A 19,555-nucleotide genomic window follows, 5' to 3' on the forward strand; every position below is an offset into this window, starting at 1 on the left:
AAACTCAAAACAACTGACGTGACGTTACTTGTTACATAGTCTATATCAGTGATGTGCGATCAGCCCAAGCAAACTAAGCAGTGCTTTTATTTTTATGCTAATTAGAGACACGAAACATGAATTTGGTGTATATATTTTTTCTCCTCAAAATGAGAACATTCTGCAAATAGTCTCTCAACATGTCTCTCCCGCTTAGCTAACAGCAAACCACGATAATTCAACAAGCCAAATAGAAACATGAATGAATTGTTGTAGCTATGACATTCCACGTCACGATATTTAGTGAGAGGACACTAACGAAGAAGCGCGCGTTACGGCGCCAATCGTTCCAATTCTAGTACGTAAAACCTGTAAAGTTGACCACCTTTGTAAGTTGACCACCTGTCTATGTTGACCGCTTTTATCAGGAACGGAATTAGTCCTATGTTATATAATGAAGGAAAACCTCTATAACTTGACCACCTCTATATCTTGACCACCTGTCTATCTTGACCACTAATGAACACCAAATTTGGTTTGGAGCATTGTAAAAAACCCTTTGTAAGTTGACCACTTGGTTCAATTTTTAAAATTTTACTTATAAAATTGTTTTATTTTATTATTTGTTTTTATAGCTTTCCAAGAACATTTTTGATACCAGACCAGCGTTTTACTAACTAAATGAAACAGTAGCATAACTAAACCTTCTTTTGAGTTTAACCACATGGGAAAACTATTAAGAACCCTTTTATTCCCCAAACTTGTTTTTCTTTATGATAACATGTGTCAATAGAAAAGTACAAAGTATTTTTTTTCAGTTGTAAAATTTTGTGACAACAATGGAATTGTGCTAAAGAGTAAAGTTACTTGCATTACAGTATTTCTGGTGCAAGGGATTAAGAGATACGACATTTTCATTCTCAACTGCTTTTTTGAACTATGAGAGTCCAGCTTGTTGCTCTTTGTGTTATAGTTTTACATAAAATGGCTTCAAAAAGAAAGTTAGTTGAACTTGAGATTGATAAAAAGTATGAAATATTAAAACTAATTGAAAAGGAAGAAAGCTAGAGAAAATTAGCTGACACATATGGAATTTCTAAAACTAGTGTCTAGTAAGTGCGCCAAATTCAATAAGGAGTTATTTTGTTGAAAAGTAGATCATCATGGAGTTATAAATGTATATGAGAAAAAATTTGCAATTTTTGAGAAGCTATGCATTTTAGGAACTATTAATATCAAATGAGTAACTTTTCATAAACAATAAGATTTTTTTTGATCAATTTACTGAAATTTTAAATTTGCATGACACATTATACGTCATTCTGGAAAAATAATCTCTAAAAATATTTGAATAACATTTTAAAATATTGTTTCAAAGTAATGCTAAACAATGAAAGTGAGTTAAACAGAAAGAGTAAGTGTCAATCAATCAAAAACTGAATACATGGTGCAAGAAATGACAAAAAAAAAATCATTACCCCCTTCATAAGTTGACCACCTGTCTAAGTTGACCACAAAAGGACTGCACCGCAAGTGGTCAACTTACACAGGTTTCACTGTAGTCAGTTCGGTGCTTGGGGTAAAAAGACGAAAGACTTTGCTTTCGAGTCTTTAATTGATTTCTATTGAATGAGAACCGTTTAAAATGTTCTGATAGAGATGAACATGTTTCTTGATTCTACTATTGATTATTTTGTTGTGAATGTACAAGAAATAGAATTTATTTGCAAATAAAATATAAACAATTGCATTATTTGCTTCCAAATGCGATTTTTGTATTTCAAGATACTGCCTGTTTTAGACACGAGTTCCGGTTATTTTTATCTTAAGAGTATTGTTAATTTGTATTTATAATGTTCACAAATCATTAATAATAATTTTATATGTGTGTTTACAAAAGTCGTGTTTTCTACGTAATGATGCTTCATTTAAGGCAACGGTTATTAAACTGAAAAGCCTTAACTCTGGAGCAAAAAGAGACGTATGTACTACAAATATTATGGAATGTAAGTAATGACATGCAAAAAATTGAACAACTCAGGTGCTTGGGTACTCCCTCGGGTTACCACAGGTCCCTCGAAATTGTGCTTATTAACGGCTATATGTTCTCTACACTGTGTATGTTTTTAGATATATTTCAAAACAGTCTAACGTTTAGATCGAGCGATTTCTTCCTTGTTAATTTGCTGTACCAATTTAATGCTATATGTTCATGTTGTCAAGTCTCTTATTATGTATGTTATCTCTATTTTAGGTAAAAAATACATTTCTCTAAAAAAAAAATACACTGAGCTTTATAAACGTATTTTTTAATTTGTTACTGTCGTTAAACATCAACAGAAAAAAAATAGAGTGAGTATGAAAACTTGCTGAGTATTAGAAGACTAGCAACATTTTTTAAAAAAGCAACAATTTATTTCTCAAAACTGGTTTTCCCCTTTCTTTTTAAGTTTTACATATTTTGCTCAAAGGTATTTATTTATTTCTGATTGCAAGAATATTTCATTCAATTTTGAAAAATGAAAAGAGAAATTTCAAATCTTTTGTGGTATTCGGTAGGATAGTTACTACAAAATATATTTATAGATGAGATCGCAGAAATTCATTTATAAAGGAAACCTGTCAAAAAAGAGCAGAAACATTTTGTTAAATGAAAAGAAATGGTCTTTCGTCTGCAGCATATAAAAAGTATGAAAGCTGAAGTGAAAAATTGTACCTGTAACGAAACTATCTCGTATATTTCAACAGACTTTGTCGCAAAAGAGAGAACATCTAAGTTCTTACCATTGTCGTACAAGCATTCGAGCTTTTCGAGACGAAATACTTTCAGCGAAATACATGGCAATTTGTATTTCCCGACAAGCACTTGAGAGTCGTAGGAGAGGTAGATTTTTTACCTCTTTCCTTTTTCTGCTCTTTATTTTTTGAGGAATATATTTGATTTATGTGCAGTACAGTAAACTCCCGATTATTCGCATGCGGATTATCCGTGATTCATTAAACAATCAAGAACATGTATTTTCGCAGCAAGACGCAAAAACCAATGGCTGTTTTTTTTCTCGAAGAATTCTAAATTTAAACTTAGAGTTGTGTTTGTTGTATTTATTTACTGATTTATTTATTTATTGCGCTTTCTTCATCGTTCATATCCTTGTTCTTTATTGATTTTAAGTTATGTTGCATAAAAATACAGAACACTTTTACTGCACTGCATATATTTCGACTGCACAAAGTACTATGTATCAATACTGTCATGTTTTCGATGAAGAATATTTTTTTACCTTTGTTGTCCCTCTTTTGAACCTGTTTGCGTTTTGACCGCTATTTTTATATTTCGCGGCACTTGTGCCAACCCATTCCGCGAAATATATCGGGAGTATACTGCAATGAAATCATAAAAATGATTCTAAGATGTTTATTTAAGGCTTGATGATAAGTATCTACCACCCTGCTTGCGTCATTTTATAGAGTTTCAGTATGAGCTTACAGCAAAGAATTATTTTTCGCATGAACCTATTCGTACCACATACGCAACGATCGAATAATTTTCAAGAAAACGGTCATGAAAGTATCTTTTTTTAATTAAGGAAATTGCATAAAAATAAGTGTACGAAAAACATGTGCATTCAATTTTTAATTTTTGACATTTTTTAGAATGAAATTTAAAATTTAAAAAAAAAAATATGAAAAGCCAACAAGCAAGCCCAAGCAAGCAGCGAAAATTTAAGAAATACGCCTTTTTAAATATTAAAAAGCATTTTAATTACCTTTTGTGTAATATAGGTAAAAATAAAGTGTAATATAAGTAAATTTTCCTTGCGTGGTAAATTTCCAAGCATGATATTTAGAGGTCAACGTCACAATCTGGACAGAAAAACCAAGTTTCCTTCCTGCATCTCTGCAATGGACTGGTGCTACCATCTAGTGTATGCAGAGCGAAATAAAATGTATTCCGGGCAAAATAAGTGAATTGGTTTTAATACTTTCGTCGCGTTAATATTATACACCTCAGCACGGCAATATCACGAGAGCGAGAAAGGGAGGTCGAAACCCCAGCACGGCATTTTCGCGGGAGCGAGAGGAAAGGGATTAAAATGTGCATATGAATACAGAACATTGCAAAATACATCCCAATTTGTATATTCTGACAAGCACTTGTTAGTCGTAGTAGGAGAGATAGATTTTTACCTCTTTCCTTTTCAGCTTTTTTTTTTTTTTGGGGGGGTGGGGGGGTGGGGGGGATATATTTGATTTGTGTGCAGTAGTGAAATAACTGTAGAAATCAAGGTCCTAAAAACGTTGATAAAATGTTTTAATTAAGGCGTGATGATAAGTATCTACCACCCTGTTTGTGTCATTTTTGAGAGTTTCAGTATTAGATTTCAGCAAAGACATATTTTTCACATGAACGTATTTGTACCCAATCCACTAATTTCAGGCATTGAAATATCGCACAGGATTAAATGTGCATATGAATAGAGAACATTGCAAAATACATGGTAATTTGTATTTCCTGAAAAACAGTTGAAAATCGTAGGAGAGTTAGATTTTTTACCTTCTTCGTTTTTCAGCTCTTTATTTATGGGGAATATATTTGATTTATGTGCAGTCATCGAGGTCATAAAAACGTTTCTAAGATGTTTTAATTAAGACGTGATGATAAGTATTTACCAGCCCACTTGCGTCACTTTACGAAGTTTCAGTATGAGCTTTTAGCAAATAATAACTTTTTACATTATATTATTTAAACACAACCTGGAAATTTTCTGCATTAAAACACTACGCAATTTAAATATATACATATGCCGGTAGAACAAATTTCACACTCCTCTTTGCATTGATCACTAATTGGACAGAAACATAGACAGCCATCGGCCACGGGCTAATTAAATTAACAAAACGGTTTTTATAATATATGTTATACATTAATAATACAAAGTGCGTCAAAAAGTTCGGGGAATGGAAGCATTAAACAAATATAGCAACAAGTGAAAACATTTTTTTTTTTACCTTCAAAGTATCAGCTCTCGGCCACAATAGAGTTTTGACATCGTTGATAAAGTTGCTGGAATGAGTCAGCGAAAGCTACTTTTGGGATCGATAAAAGAACTGATGTCACATGTCGTCAAATATCTTCAAAACGTGTGCCCTTTGGAACCTAATTCAGGCGGGGGAACAAAAAGAAGATCAGACGAGTACGGTGGGTGTGCAATAACAGTTACACGGCGGTGAGCCAAGAAGTTGCGCACACGGAACGCAGTATGGGGGCGAGCATTGTCATGCAGCAGACACCCCTTTCCAGTGCTGTACAACTGTGGGTGAACACTCTGGACGCTCAGCAACAAGCGCTTCAAAACGGATTCGTAGAACTCGGCATAATCAGCTGCTCCATTTCAATTTGACGTGAGTTTTTGCACGCATACCATTCGACAGGCCGTAGCAGACTGATATGCGTATAATATTGTGCTACTTGCTACGTGGCGTCTCTTAATATGTATCTCCATGCGCATGCTCATATTTCATTCAAACTGCTTTTGAAATATCCATCCGAACTTTTTAGACTCACCTTGTACTTGAAATGTAAAGAAATTTTCAGAGCTATAAAAGTACAACTTCTGATTTGTAACACCTTGAGAATAAGTTTTTTTTTTTCAATTAACGAAAACTGTTCCATTCCAACAACATTCCAGATTAAAAAGAAAAGACCCTTAGCGATGCCCAAAACTAGTCATTTACGCTACATATTTTATTATTATCTTGTTAAACTGTGATCTGACAAGCATTTAAAACCCAAACAGATATACTCATAATTTTACGTTCTTAATCTTAATCGAGGACATGAACATGACTGTTTCTGTGAGAGAGAACCAATTGCAAAAAAAAAAAAAAAAAATCACCCTCATTAGTTTTTTTTTTTTTTTTTTTTTTTAATTTACACATGTTTTTGTAACGATCAGGTTTTTTTCTATACATAAATGTGTAAGCAAAGTATGTGCTTTGAAGTTGAAATTTCATCTGATTTTTGCATAGCAGTAAAGATTTCAAGCAGAAAATATTTATAACTAACTTTTATCTGTGTTGTTAGAAAATACTGTTAAAAATAAGGGAAAAAGAAAGCCTCGATGCTACCAATACATTTGGAAAAAAAAAAATCTTTTATTTTTTATAATATAAAATGAATAGAAAAAGTACTTTCTTGTCTTCAATTATAAAAAGAACTTCAAGAGTTTTTTATCCACTTTTTTTTTTCTTAAATATTTACGTTAGAAGATAAATTTAATTGCGCTAATCCCTAAATTGTTTCAATAAGTTACTCAAAGTTTGCTCCTCCTGTTTATTTTGCAATTCAATTACCTTGCTGTAGTTCAGAAAAGGAAAGCAATTTAACTATTTGGGGTCACCTTCTAAAATAATCAACTCTTCTAAATTCAGTCATAGTTTGTATGCTCACTGTATTAAATTGCATTTTATTGACTCTTTATTTTATTATCTGAAGTGAAATGTTTGAATTGAACTTTATTTCAACAAACATATTTTTTTCTAACGTATTACACTTGTATTTGAATAAATATTTTCTATCATAAAATTTTATTAAATGTTTGAGTGCTCGATGCAATTAATTCATTGTATAAGGCAATTCATTACTTTTAGTTCAGCCAAATATTCTAACTAAAAGTTGAGAATATATTATTAACATAGATGAACATTGACATATATGAACGAAATAAGTTCATACTTAAAATTGAAACCGCGTACTAAACAGCTCGTTACAGCATCCATGCACTGTAATTTTACTCTTTGTTGGGATCATCAAGCTGCAATACGTTAATAGAGCCGGAGGCGGCATATCTTTAATGAAGTTTGATATTATCGTTGTACTAAATATTCAAATACTGACACAAACGAGGTGTTTACTAGCATGCTACGGCTCTGCTTTATAAACAAACGTAAAATGTAGGGTAATAATATGCGATTTACGCTCTTTAAACGGAAATCAGGAAGAAAAGGAAAGATAACCAACAGTCGTACACACAAGGGGACGGTCCAGGGGTCCGGACTCCTCCCATCGCCCTTCAGATTTTTTTTTTTTTTTTTTTGTATTAACTATGATTCTATGTATGTAGAACGTAAAAAAATTCCAAGCAAAGGAATCAATGAATTCAGATTTACTAAGTGAAAAAAATGAAATGTGTTTCGTCTCTTCCCAGCAAAATCGAACTGTATGTGAAGAGAAGTAGTTTTAATCATATTTCACTTCGCTGTATTTATGTTTAACTATGAGAAAATTAAATGCATTCTTGTGATTTTTGGCATTTTAATTAAGTATTTGTTATTAATAACTTTATTAACTATTTCTAAGTATTTATTCAATATTTTTTTAATGTTTTTAATTTCCGGCAATCGAGAAAATTAAAAGAATATGTTTGGATGCGTATTGGATTATAATGTGAAAATGGCGGAACTTCAACCCTGAACCCCCTCCCTTTTAAAAAAATCCTCCGTGTATCACTGGTAACCTAGCCTATACCAGGGGTTTACTCACTCCAGCAATGTCATGGATATTCCAAACTGATGCTCCCAAACATGACTGAAAATGAATAGTTTAAGATCTCACGGTAATTTTCTTCCTCTATCAGTTTTTAAAACAAAACACATTTTTTTTTTTTTTTTTTGCATAGTTATGATTGCAAGAATACGTTTCTGCTGGGTTGCCTATCAAAATATCGTCAGAAGTAGGGGAAACCTTCTTCCCTTCATCTAGAATTTTAGGTGCGTTTTGTCCGTTTGCGCTTTTTTCATAAAAATATACTTACTTGCGAGTAAAATCACAAAACATTAAACTTATTTTATGCTAACGGTAGTTTAAAGAAAACAAACTGATAATGTAAATAAATTTAATAAATAATTATCCAAAAAGGGGCTAAATTTAAAATTCTTAATCTTTTTAAGTAAGGCAATTTATTTTTTAAACCATTTTCTAGCCATTTTATAAATTTCAATTTTGAACATTTTTATCGCATAACAGGGGACGTGCAGTATCACAGAATAATCAACTGTTTGCCATACTGCCCCTAATACATGCCTCGTTCGATATAATTTTTTTCCTCAATAGGTTTTTGCTTTTAGCTTTCTATCATCACAGAAAAAAGAATTTATCTGATCTGCGTGATGCGAAAGAGATACAAAATATTCCAGATGAAGTTGGAAATTGTTTGAAATGTTCTCATAAGTTAAGCAATGAAGTGATAGATGACTATTTGAGGTGATGTCAACATTTTTTTGTAACATGAAAAAATCAACTAATTGGTAATAACCCGTAACAGAAGAGGTGAAAAAGTAGGACATAAAATGGGACGTGAGGCCTCAGACACCCCCCGCTCTACTTCAACTTTTTTTTTTAAAAATCGTTTAAGACACATTCCTGTAATTTCCCTTAAATGTTCTTTGAACTTTTATGAGTACAGAATTTTTTTTTTCATTTTGGATTTAAATATACCTTTTCCGAGGAAATTTAATCAGCTGCAGTAAATAATTTACTATTTGTAATAAAAATGAATCTGTTATCAATTAATGATTTTATTTTAGTTATTTAATACATACAGAACATTTTATTACCAGAAAAAATGATTATATCATGTTACGGGAAATTTTTGACAGCCTTTTAATACTATTATTTTGTACCGTATTTCCAGGAATAATGCAGCAATCATTGTCCCAAGAACATCAAAACGTAACTTTTATGAACGTTTCAAACAACTTTCAACCTCATCTTGGAATATTTTGTATGTCTTCTACATAACGTGGACATATGATTTTTTTCTCGAAATATCTTAAGGATAAGGCAAACTTATGCAAACACAAAATATGCTTCAATTTAAAGTTAAAAACTTTTTTCCCTGTGCCAGAATAAGTCCAAATAGCATTTAAGAGGGAAATAATAGGATTGTATCCTCATTACAAATTTAAAAACAAACAAAAAGCATCCTGGTCTGTGTGACCTCAAATCTTGTGTTATGACCTACCTTTTCGCCTCCCATATCATAGAATGAAAAAAAAAAATAAGTAAAGAAATTCTCTGGCAAAATTTCTCACGTTACAACTAGTTAGTGCCTTCATATCAAAGTTAGTTTTCGATCATTACATTTTAAAAATAATTAGTTGCAGTTAACAGCATTTCTTTTAGAAAAATTTGTTGCCGAAATAAAGTATAAGAAAAAGTAGTTTTTCCAATCGATGACCACTTCTTAAAATCGCAGTTTACAAAATGTTTCCAGCAATGTACATTCCGGAAAAAATACATTTCAAGTGTTACGGTTTAAGTTGCAAATAATCTGTTCAGTCAAGTAAGTAATCAAAGACTTGGAAAAGCTAAGATATGCGAAAATATAGCATATGTCTTATGCCTGTGTTTCGGAGTTACAAGAAGCTTCATAAAGGAGCTTTACGGCATATACATAGTGCAAAATATGCTTAAAGAAGCCCATGGTCCTTATGGAATATACCAAATTTGGAGAAGTCGGTATATTTTGCAGAGAGTTTAAAAGCCTAATACAACAGTAAAGTTAGATAACAATGCTCATAAGGTTTTTCTCAACTTCCACGTGAGCTCCCTCAGTAGTACTAAGCTCTCGTAGTAGCTTAGCAAGCTCCCATACTCGAATTTTCGGTACTCTTTCGGTTTAAAGGAATGTTTCGTGCATATTGTGAATATTTTTATTCCGTTATGGATCTCTTTTATAAATTGTTCGAAACACTCCTGTTACAAATCTTAATCACAAGACGGAAATTATGGAGTTGTGTTCTGAATACCAGAGAACATTTTTTGTCTTATCTTGCGGTGACACAATTTTTCTCTTTGTCCGCCCATAAAAAGCGCACGCATGTCATACAAGAGAGAAAAAATGCCATCTGAACTGTAAAGACAAATTTCACCAATATATCGCCTTTGTAGCACCCTTTTTTTTTCTTTTATCAACTGTTCAAATTCAGTACATTTGATCCAGACACCCTGTATAGTTTAAACTTTTTAAGCTTGATCTCAAAGCAAACGTATGTTTCCAAAAGTTTGCTTTGGGAATTCATAAATTTTACCAATTCAGAGTCGGACTGACGTAAGTCTTATAATTGCTGCTTAACACAGGAAGGGGCAACGTTTGTCTTTCGCATACAAAGGATGGGGCTTGCGTTTATTTAGCACTGGTAGACAACTCCATAGGTTTTTTTTTTTTTCATAGTTACTTTCACATGGCTTCGATGCGGAATAGGACTCTACGTACAATGCACTATTAAACAGAAAATCGTATTTTTTGGACTTTCGCTAGTTTGTCTCTGAAGTAAGTAGTAAATATTAGTTTATTTGAGGCATTCACTCAAAAAAAAAGTCATGATTTATCTATGCATTCCTTTTTCTACCCTTTATTTAATGACTAAAAAAGTATGCAACCATTAAATAATGACCTGCGCCATATAAATGTTATTTAGAAGCAAAACGAACTTTTTTCAGTCAACTTCCTAAAATCAACTGTCTTAGATCTCTGCTGAATTGTATTTAATTTACATGTTTGAAAATACAGGAGTGAAATCATCATTGTTAATTTGTGTAACACATGTTTGCGACTTAAAAAAAACCTACGGAAGAATCATGAGTTTGTACTACATGAATTCTGCTTCATCAGGGTTAGTATTATTTTAAAATTTTAAAAAGTGCTTACTATCTAGTAATAGTTTAAAAAATAGTTATGTGATTCATTAAATTACAATTTCTAAAGACAATAAGTTCAGAGCAGTTTTAACTTTATGAAAAAAATGAAAGAGTAATGACACTAATCGAAGTCATTCACCCAGTACTTTTTTTTTTTACATCAAGACAATTACGTCAGCTTTTCTAACTAACTTAAGAGCATTCGATTTAGCAGTCTTATTCAGCTTTTATGAGTTAAGTCAAAAAAGAAAAACGTTCGTATGGCGTCAATAATTGTAGGAGTTGCAACGGCATAGAATAATTGGGAATGAGGCTATTAGTGCCGTAGGACCAGGTGGGCTTCCTTTCAACAATGATTGAGAAAATCAAGTAAAATTGGCTTGATCGGCCGACAATGATGCTATGTATAGTGGTTATTTCTGTTTCTTTTTTTCCCTTTATTCATTTACGTATTTTTATATTTTTATTTTTTATTTTCGCTTTTGAACGAAAAGTCTTGTCACTATCAAATAAATAGTTATAACTTTTTTGTTTATTTCCCGTCTGTGCGTACAGACACTGGGTTTAAAAGGTCCAGTAAAACGGTAATTGAAGTATATTTTTTGTTTAAAATTAAAAATAGCCATTAGGAAAAAAATAAAATCTCAAAATGAGTTTTTTCGATTTTGAATTAAAAGCATGATTTGTCTATTAGTAAGAAACGATAAATGTATCAAAAAATATTTTGACTACCAAAAATCATTTTTATAATTTCCGTTTTAAACTTGCCTCTTGGAATTTTCTAATTTATTACAATCAACATATTTGTTGATATTTATGCAATGCACACGTCTGTTCAAACGTCATAGAGAAATGTTTTCAAATTTTATAAATACGGTTTTGCTTTCGTTAAATCGTTAAAATGTTTAGCATGATATACAAAAAGAAAGTTTTCAGTTACATTGGCTCCCACCATTAAAATTAAATCCATCAAGTCTCCAAATGGCTAGGTTTGGCAAAAAGCATATGGTTGTGGCATCTGTTCGTCTACTGCGAATGAATGAAAGAGGATTTTACGAAAAAAAGCATAGATCAAAAGTTCTGCCTAAACTAAGAATAATGGTTTATTCCAAGCATTTATCACTGTGGTTACTTTCTTTCTTTTTGTTTCTTTTCAATCGACATGTGCTTTGCAAATACGTATAATCTATCGGTTGTGTTTTTACTTTCTTATGTGATTGTCTTGATTTACCTTATCAACTCATTTTCATTTATACATTCTTAAAATGGGTTATTGCATTTTTTTTTTTTAATCTGTTCAATAGTTGACGAAAATCACGTCACCTGCGGATTTATTAGGTTTGAATATGCAATAAGAAATAAAATGAACACACTTTTCTGTTTTGGCCGTGAAAGGTTACTATATTTCACTAAGATTAGAAAATTTCCAACTCGCTGACAAAAATTTTGTAATAAAATAAAGTTGTAAAATTATTAGTTTTCAAATGTAATTCATTTAGCAAAGATCTGGGAAGTGTTAAAATAGCTGTTGCTTCTATAAAAGACAGTTAGGTTTACCATAATTTGTCTGGATGCATTTTATATTTTAATTTCCTATATTAATCTCCACTAAATTAATCTCCATGGCTAAAATTATACACGAAACATAACAAATTTTAGCCGTGATTTAAAGTAAATTACACTTTATTTCAAGATACAATGAGATGGTTTAACTTAAACCAATATATATAATTTTAAAAATAAAAAATCATTTTACTTGGATATTGCTTGGTTTTAATTTGAAAATTGCTATTGTAAAACAGGGCAGCATAATATACTGTGATCTAAGAATGGAAATTTTATAACGTAACTTGGATGCTAGAAATTGTTTCCAAAATTGGTATCAAGGTACACCATTTCCTAACATCCTTAATGTAAAACAATTACGTTAGAGAGATAAAATGTACCCAGAACACACCAAAACCATTTTCCTTTCTAACAGAGCGCATTGGAGAAAGAAAGAAAATGAATAGAGTAGATGCTGCAGTGCTTGCTTCCAAAATTGCGAAATAGCTGATTTCCACGAACATTTCAGTAATTAATATAAGTATTCAGTGAATAAGGAATAAAGAAGATAAGGATTGGTTCTGAAAAACATGCAATGTCGATAGTCCAACGAGTATGATTAAATATATATCGGAAAGGGCTTTACTAGAATTCTGTTAAAAAGACACGGAGAAACGAAATATTTCATTTTACATACACATTGGCTAAATATTTGTGCTTCAAAAATAACACTCGTTTTTCGTTTAATTCGATTTTGAAATAACAATATAAAAGATTATACTTAGGAGTAATGGTTCTGAATTGGTTTTCTTAAACAGTTTTGTTTTCTTGATTCTGCTATTTAGAATGATGAACTAATGGAACTTAGTGGTTTATTATAAACATGCATAATAATTACGCCTTGACTTATTTCTCAAAAACACAACCAATGTTTTGTCATGATCATTCGAAGTAGTTCTTTTTTTTTTTTTTTTTTTGTTATGAAAAAGGATATGTATTTGTTTGTTTTTGTTTTGTTTTTTTCCCTTGCTGGAAAAAAAAAACAGTAAAGCCTTTTCTTTTAACAATACCTGCAAAATTATGCAAGAGATTTATTGATTGCTTCCTATGCCCGCACTATATAATCCCAAAGACTCACGAAGCTCTTCTTCAGATTTGCACTATATTAGCCAAACGCACGGGTAATAAAATAACGTCCGCTTTGATTTTTAACGATGATGTAAATTATACATGATGAAAGTAAAATATTCGTTGAAAATGCATGCATTTAAAACAAGTAACATTTCAAAGGGAAGTGACGACGAAAATACTTTTAGAAGTGATCAGCATTTTTGTAGCCATAAACTAATAGTATAGAAGACAACGAATTTTCAAATAGAGCTAGAATAACTTATGCACTGAATTTTAATCTTAGAAGTGCCTGCAAAAATAGTATTTTGTTTAGAAGCGCATCCTTACATTACTTTTTTTAATGCTTATCGAAAGTTGAATACTTTATGTTTCGTTCTTAATAAAATGATACCGGAATAGCTTTTTATTTATTAGAATAGCATTTTAAATTATTCTTGAAGAGTTAATTTTAATACTGCAGTTATTTGGGTTAAAAACATATTTTTATTCTCTCATTTCAACTGGACGGAAGTTAGTACTATAAATCCTGTAGGTAGCACTAATCAAACGACTTCCTTAAAATGCGTGACGTAATCAAAAATATCTTTAATCAGAAAATAAAACTACTGTAAAAGAAAGCCTTACAAAGATAAAGCTTTTTTGTCTACATCACACCGTTAATATAGCAGTATTTATTATAACAATGACATTATTTTGCGTATATTCACATTTTTAACACACATTGTTATTTCAACAATTTATATGAAAAAGAGTTAAGAATAAACATTAAAAATACCTTTCTGCATAAACTATACTTAAATGAAAACAGTTTATTTAGTCTTAGTTTAATGTTGGTCACATTTTTCGTTTGAGACAACGTTGAAATTAAAGCTTTTATTAGCAAATTAAGCGCATGTTCATCATTTTTTAAATACAGCTCATTTTTTTTAGTTTTAGTTTAGATATTTTGTTAAAACTGAAATAAAGAAGACAGTTTCCATGAGTGTTCAATATAAAATTCTTTGGTTTTTAAATTCGATACTCAATTTTGGATTTTTACTGTATTTTTATTTGTTTTTATTAACGTGAGTAAACGTACTTTTTTATTTATAAGTCAAGCATAACCGGTTCAGCTAAGGGTTACAAATATTGCCGCTTATTTAACAATGTGAAGAAAAACAAACTTCACTGAATAAAATTCTGACAATTACTAGCAATTAGCGGAAGAAAAAATAGTAAACAAGGATGCATAAACTAGCGCCATTTTGATATAGTTGAAATATTATACTTTGTATTTTGCTGAACCAAAAAATAGGTGCTGAGGTACATAACTAATTGGTCCCGCATAATCCGCCATACACGAGTTTCAGAAAACAATAGTTTCATCCTCACTCTCACTTCATTTTTAAAAATGGAGAGAATTAAAATCATGTGAAAATATTGTTAACTTATGCGATGTGAAAACAATTGAAATACATCAAAAAAAAAAAAAAAAAAGAAACAGGGGATCCCACACGACAAGGAAATCATGAGGTGGTTTTGGTAAAAGTTATGGTTCAATTGCCAAATGGTCATAAATTTGGAATTTAATGCTTCGAAGTTCGTAGGACTCTACTGTAAAAATTTTTAATTTTAAATTTACAGTTGCTTTTTAGAATTACACACCTGCTAAAGAAAAAATGTTTCTCGAATTCAAATTAATAAACATTATTTTTATAACAATGAAGTAAATCTGAAAGAAGTATTTAAGTTTCCAAAAACTGCATTAACTGAAAACTGCTACCCACTTTAGTTCATAATATTCAATGTGGAATAAAGTTTCAATGTGGCTTTAAAAAAAAGAGAAAGAGGGAAACTATTTTATCGCACTTGGAATATTTATTTGACTGTAATCATCAGAATATTTAGCAATAGAATATTTTCAACTGCACGAGCTTTTAATTAATGAACTCTTCAGTAATTTAGAATGTGGCTTTACAAGACTCTATCCAGACAAATATTTAAATAGAAAAAGCACAAAACAAGAGAAAAAAAGAAGTTTTCCAGAACAGCCTGAATTTTAACGTTGTACTGATAGCAAAACATTAATTAATAACTAATACTTTTAAATGTATGAAGAAAAATTTACATAGGAAGCAATAATTCTTGCTCTTTTCATGACTTGATTTAAAGATAGTATTGTTCCTCACAACATAGACTGAAAGAAAATGGATTGATCTACGTAGTATGTGTGTCAAAAAAAGTTTGAATTTTGTAAAATCTGATTCATACTGCCAGAATATAAATTTTGAATCGAAAGCTTTTTGTATGTATTGGTACCAATAATGTCTTGGTTTTATAATAATAAAAAAAAATGCATAATAAAAAAAAACTACAAAGCAATTGCTTTTTATTACATTTTTAATGAAAACAACAGTTCTATTACGATTTGATTTAAACGCTTTATTTATTTATTTATTTATTTATTGTTAAATTTACTTATTTATTTAGTTTTTTTTTTATTTTTGCTGTTTGAGCTCAGCAATTTTAACTGGTTTTGTTGATTGTTTTATTAAATCAAACGTTCACATTTTGCTTTTCAAGATTACTTATTTCTAGTTTTAGAGGGATGAGGTACGAAGGAATGTCTTGTCCTGTATCAAACGGTACCAGCATTAACCTGGACGACATTGTCAGTCAAGAGGAGATTGTACTACACACACACACAAACAGATGCGTAGATGCATATTTTCATTCAGAAAAGTAAAAACTTTACGCAAAGTTGATTCATATTTTATTTATGTTATAATTAATATTTTATCTATCATGTAAATATCTTGCGTAAAAACAGCTATATATTTTACATAATACAAATTACACATGTTACATTAGCATCACAGTATATTAAAAATTGCTATCTCTGCTGATCAATATTTGCAGATTTGATTTTTTTTTTTTTTTTGGAAAAAATGCCTAAAATTATTATGTATGTATATTGAGGAAGTACTAGGAAAATGTTATTTTTCTTAAACATACAAAGTCAGCAATCTACTTTAAATGTGTCTACTTGCCAAAGGTTTCCTTCACAAGAGTTTCCACCCTCGCTTATTATTATTTTTATCCTCCCCCCTCTTAAGAAAACTTATTACTCCCGAAGCACTGTTTGCACAGAAAAAAAATGCATTCACTGCCTAAAAAAAAACTGTCCCATTAAAGTGGAAAACATGTACCTATTTTTAAATTCTGATTATCATTTAAAACATGAAATGTTCTCATATAAAAATATCGATCCCTGCAAGTAATTTTCTTCCAAGTTTATAGCTTTCATTTTGAGTTTTAGCATCGTTTTCGAAACAATGATGAGTTTATTAATCAGTACTTCTTCTGGTAATAATTTATAACTTCAACATAAAAGTATTCAGCAATATATTTTTCTTTCAAAGGTTCTGTACATTGTTTTTATGTTACTTATAGGGATTTAAATGATTAAAATTAATTAAAACGTTGAATTTCAGGATTGTTTTTAACAATTATACAATTTGTTGCAAAATGTTTTAACAATTACACTGAAGCAATATATTCAGTTACAATTAACTATTTGCTACACTAGTTATGCTTTTTAATTAAAAAAAAAAAACAAAGTCATTATTAAAGAGATATCCAATTAACTCATAAACAAAAAATTAACCTTTGAACTACACACATATGCGTTTTATTATATGTACCCCATGAATATTTACACATACTAAGTAACGACTGTCTACAAATATTTTAACTTTTACATGGATGGGATCTTTTTAGTATTTTTTAGTAATTTTATTTTCCCATTTTTTATAAAGCAATTCCGACATTTAATTTAAACTACTTTGGTTATTTTTCATTGTAAATAAATACTACGCTTCAAATCATATTTTTTCCTTACTTGATTTGATTAAATTTTTCAAATCGGTCTATGTAGTTCCGAAAGTTTCTAAGCATGCAATTTTTTTTTGCTGAAAAGATACCTAAATCATACAAGTAAGGAAGCCTAATAGTAAGGCTTTCTTACCTGAAATCGAATTAACTAAGACATATTACTTGATAACTCGTATATAAATTGGTTCTGAAGTAGCTCAAACGGCTTCCTTCCTAAAAAGTAATACAGTTTTAGAAGAGGGCATTCAAATTATTTCAGATTTTATATTTGTTACAACTTCTAAAAAAAGATAATAAAAATCGGACATCAGAAAATTCCCCTGAAAAGAATAAAATATTTAAAAAAAAAAAGAAAAATTAATTTGAATTTTGACATCTTGGCATGAGTGTTTGTGTCTCTGTGCTGGCATAAGTGTGTGGGTAGTTGTGTGTATGAATGTGTGTCCGGGGGGGCATGTGTATGTAGGCATATGTGTTTGTGTCTGTGTGCAGGCATGAATGTGTGGGTAGTTGTGTGTGTGTATGTGTTTGTGTATGTGTAGGTGTATTTGTGTGTATGTGTTTGTGTGTGTGTATGTGTGTGTATGTGTAGGTGTATTTGTATGTCTGTGTTTGTGTGTGTGTGTATGTATGTGTGTAGTTGCGTATGTATGCTCGTGTGTGTAGGACATGGATACAACCTGGAGACGGCTTTCGCTATAGGAGCAGCATCGTAAGGAACCGGTCGACGGTGATGGTGCGGAGGGTGGCTGTGGGAAAATAAAATCAACGGACATCAAAACAGTCAAATGAGAACAATAAGCAATCGTGATTGCTCAATAAATGAATAAGCAATTATTGATCGCCGACAACAAAATGTGCATGAGATTTTTTAATTATTGAAAAAAATTTCTTCTTTTATTTAAAAGGAGTAAATATTAACAACGTTGATGTTGTAATACAAGACATTTTATAAGAAATTAATCATAACAAGAACAACAGAATGTATGCTTTAATATCTTTCAAAAATTACACAGAATTAGTTGCATAGTTCCTCCTTAGTAAAAACAAAAATAAATTGTTTAAAAGAGTGCACCCGTTTTTATTGCCTGCGCAACTGCTCTTGACAAGAATTGATTAATTGCCTCTTTTTTCTGAGAAAACAATAACTTTTCTGACACATCTTACATCACCTTTCTTTAATATATTAAATGGCAAAGAAAAGTAGGAAGCATAAAATGTAGTAAAGAAATTTAGATAAAAATGATTATTAAATCGGCTGATATCCTTTGATATTAAAATTTGTGAGAAAATAAACTAATCTTTAGTTATCGGAGCTAACGGAAAACAAATTATATTAATAAGTAATGGAACAATTTAGATTGGCAAATTGTATTCTTGTGTGTGTGTGTAAAAACGTAATGAAAATAAAGAAAAAAAAAAACAAGAGCCCTTAGATGCGCACAAAAAACAAAACTAATAAATCAATTAAATAGTGTGTTTTTTTTTTTTTTTTTACCTTAGTAAAAGAGTTTTTGTTGGAATTTTTTCTCTTAAGCTACCATATTCAAAGAATTCTTGACACAGTCAAAGCTTTTAAATATGACATTCCATTTCTTAAAAATATTTCTCTTCGACATAACCGTGAGAAACCGCGTTTCGTGGATTTCGGTAAGCAACGAACTGTTTTGAACCTTGTTCTGCGACTGAACTGACACGTTTTATGGACTATGAATTTTCAACTTATTATTATTTTTTACTAGTGACATGTTTTGTTTTTTTACTACAGCAACGTATTTGGTTAAGTTGATTTTACTGTTGATAACTACGATTAGACTTTAAGGCGAAACAGTTATAATTATTTTTCATAAAATAGGTTCGTCCTGTGGAGAATTTTTACTGATAGCCACTTGGTTTTCTAATAAGTGAGACAAAGCACCTCCTTTTAGTTTTTAAGTTAAAGTTAGGATTTATTGGCTACAGTTTAGCGTTTGGCACTTCTGTCCAATACAGTTCTGTATAGCTCATATTTAGAACTTAATCATGTTCTATTTAGTTTATGATTTTATTTATTTATTTATAATTTTTTGACCGTTAGATAAAGTTTTTACTGATGCCCAATCTGGCATCATCACTTTCTGCTTGTATTTCTCTTATTTATTAATATTAATAATTTCTCTATTTTTTTACTGAACGCTAACCGCAGCTGAAAAGTCGCCACAAGCGCAGATATAAACACAAAAGGGTTAACGGGCGTACGACGTGAGATGGAAGTGTGCGTGTGCTGTTATAACGCGCTCTAGACACCGAAGTTAAGGATGAGTCGTTCTCAATCAGTGATGGTTT

This window comes from Uloborus diversus, chromosome 7, assembly GCF_026930045.1.
Source record: "Uloborus diversus isolate 005 chromosome 7, Udiv.v.3.1, whole genome shotgun sequence".
Taxonomy (NCBI): domain Eukaryota; kingdom Metazoa; phylum Arthropoda; class Arachnida; order Araneae; family Uloboridae; genus Uloborus; species Uloborus diversus.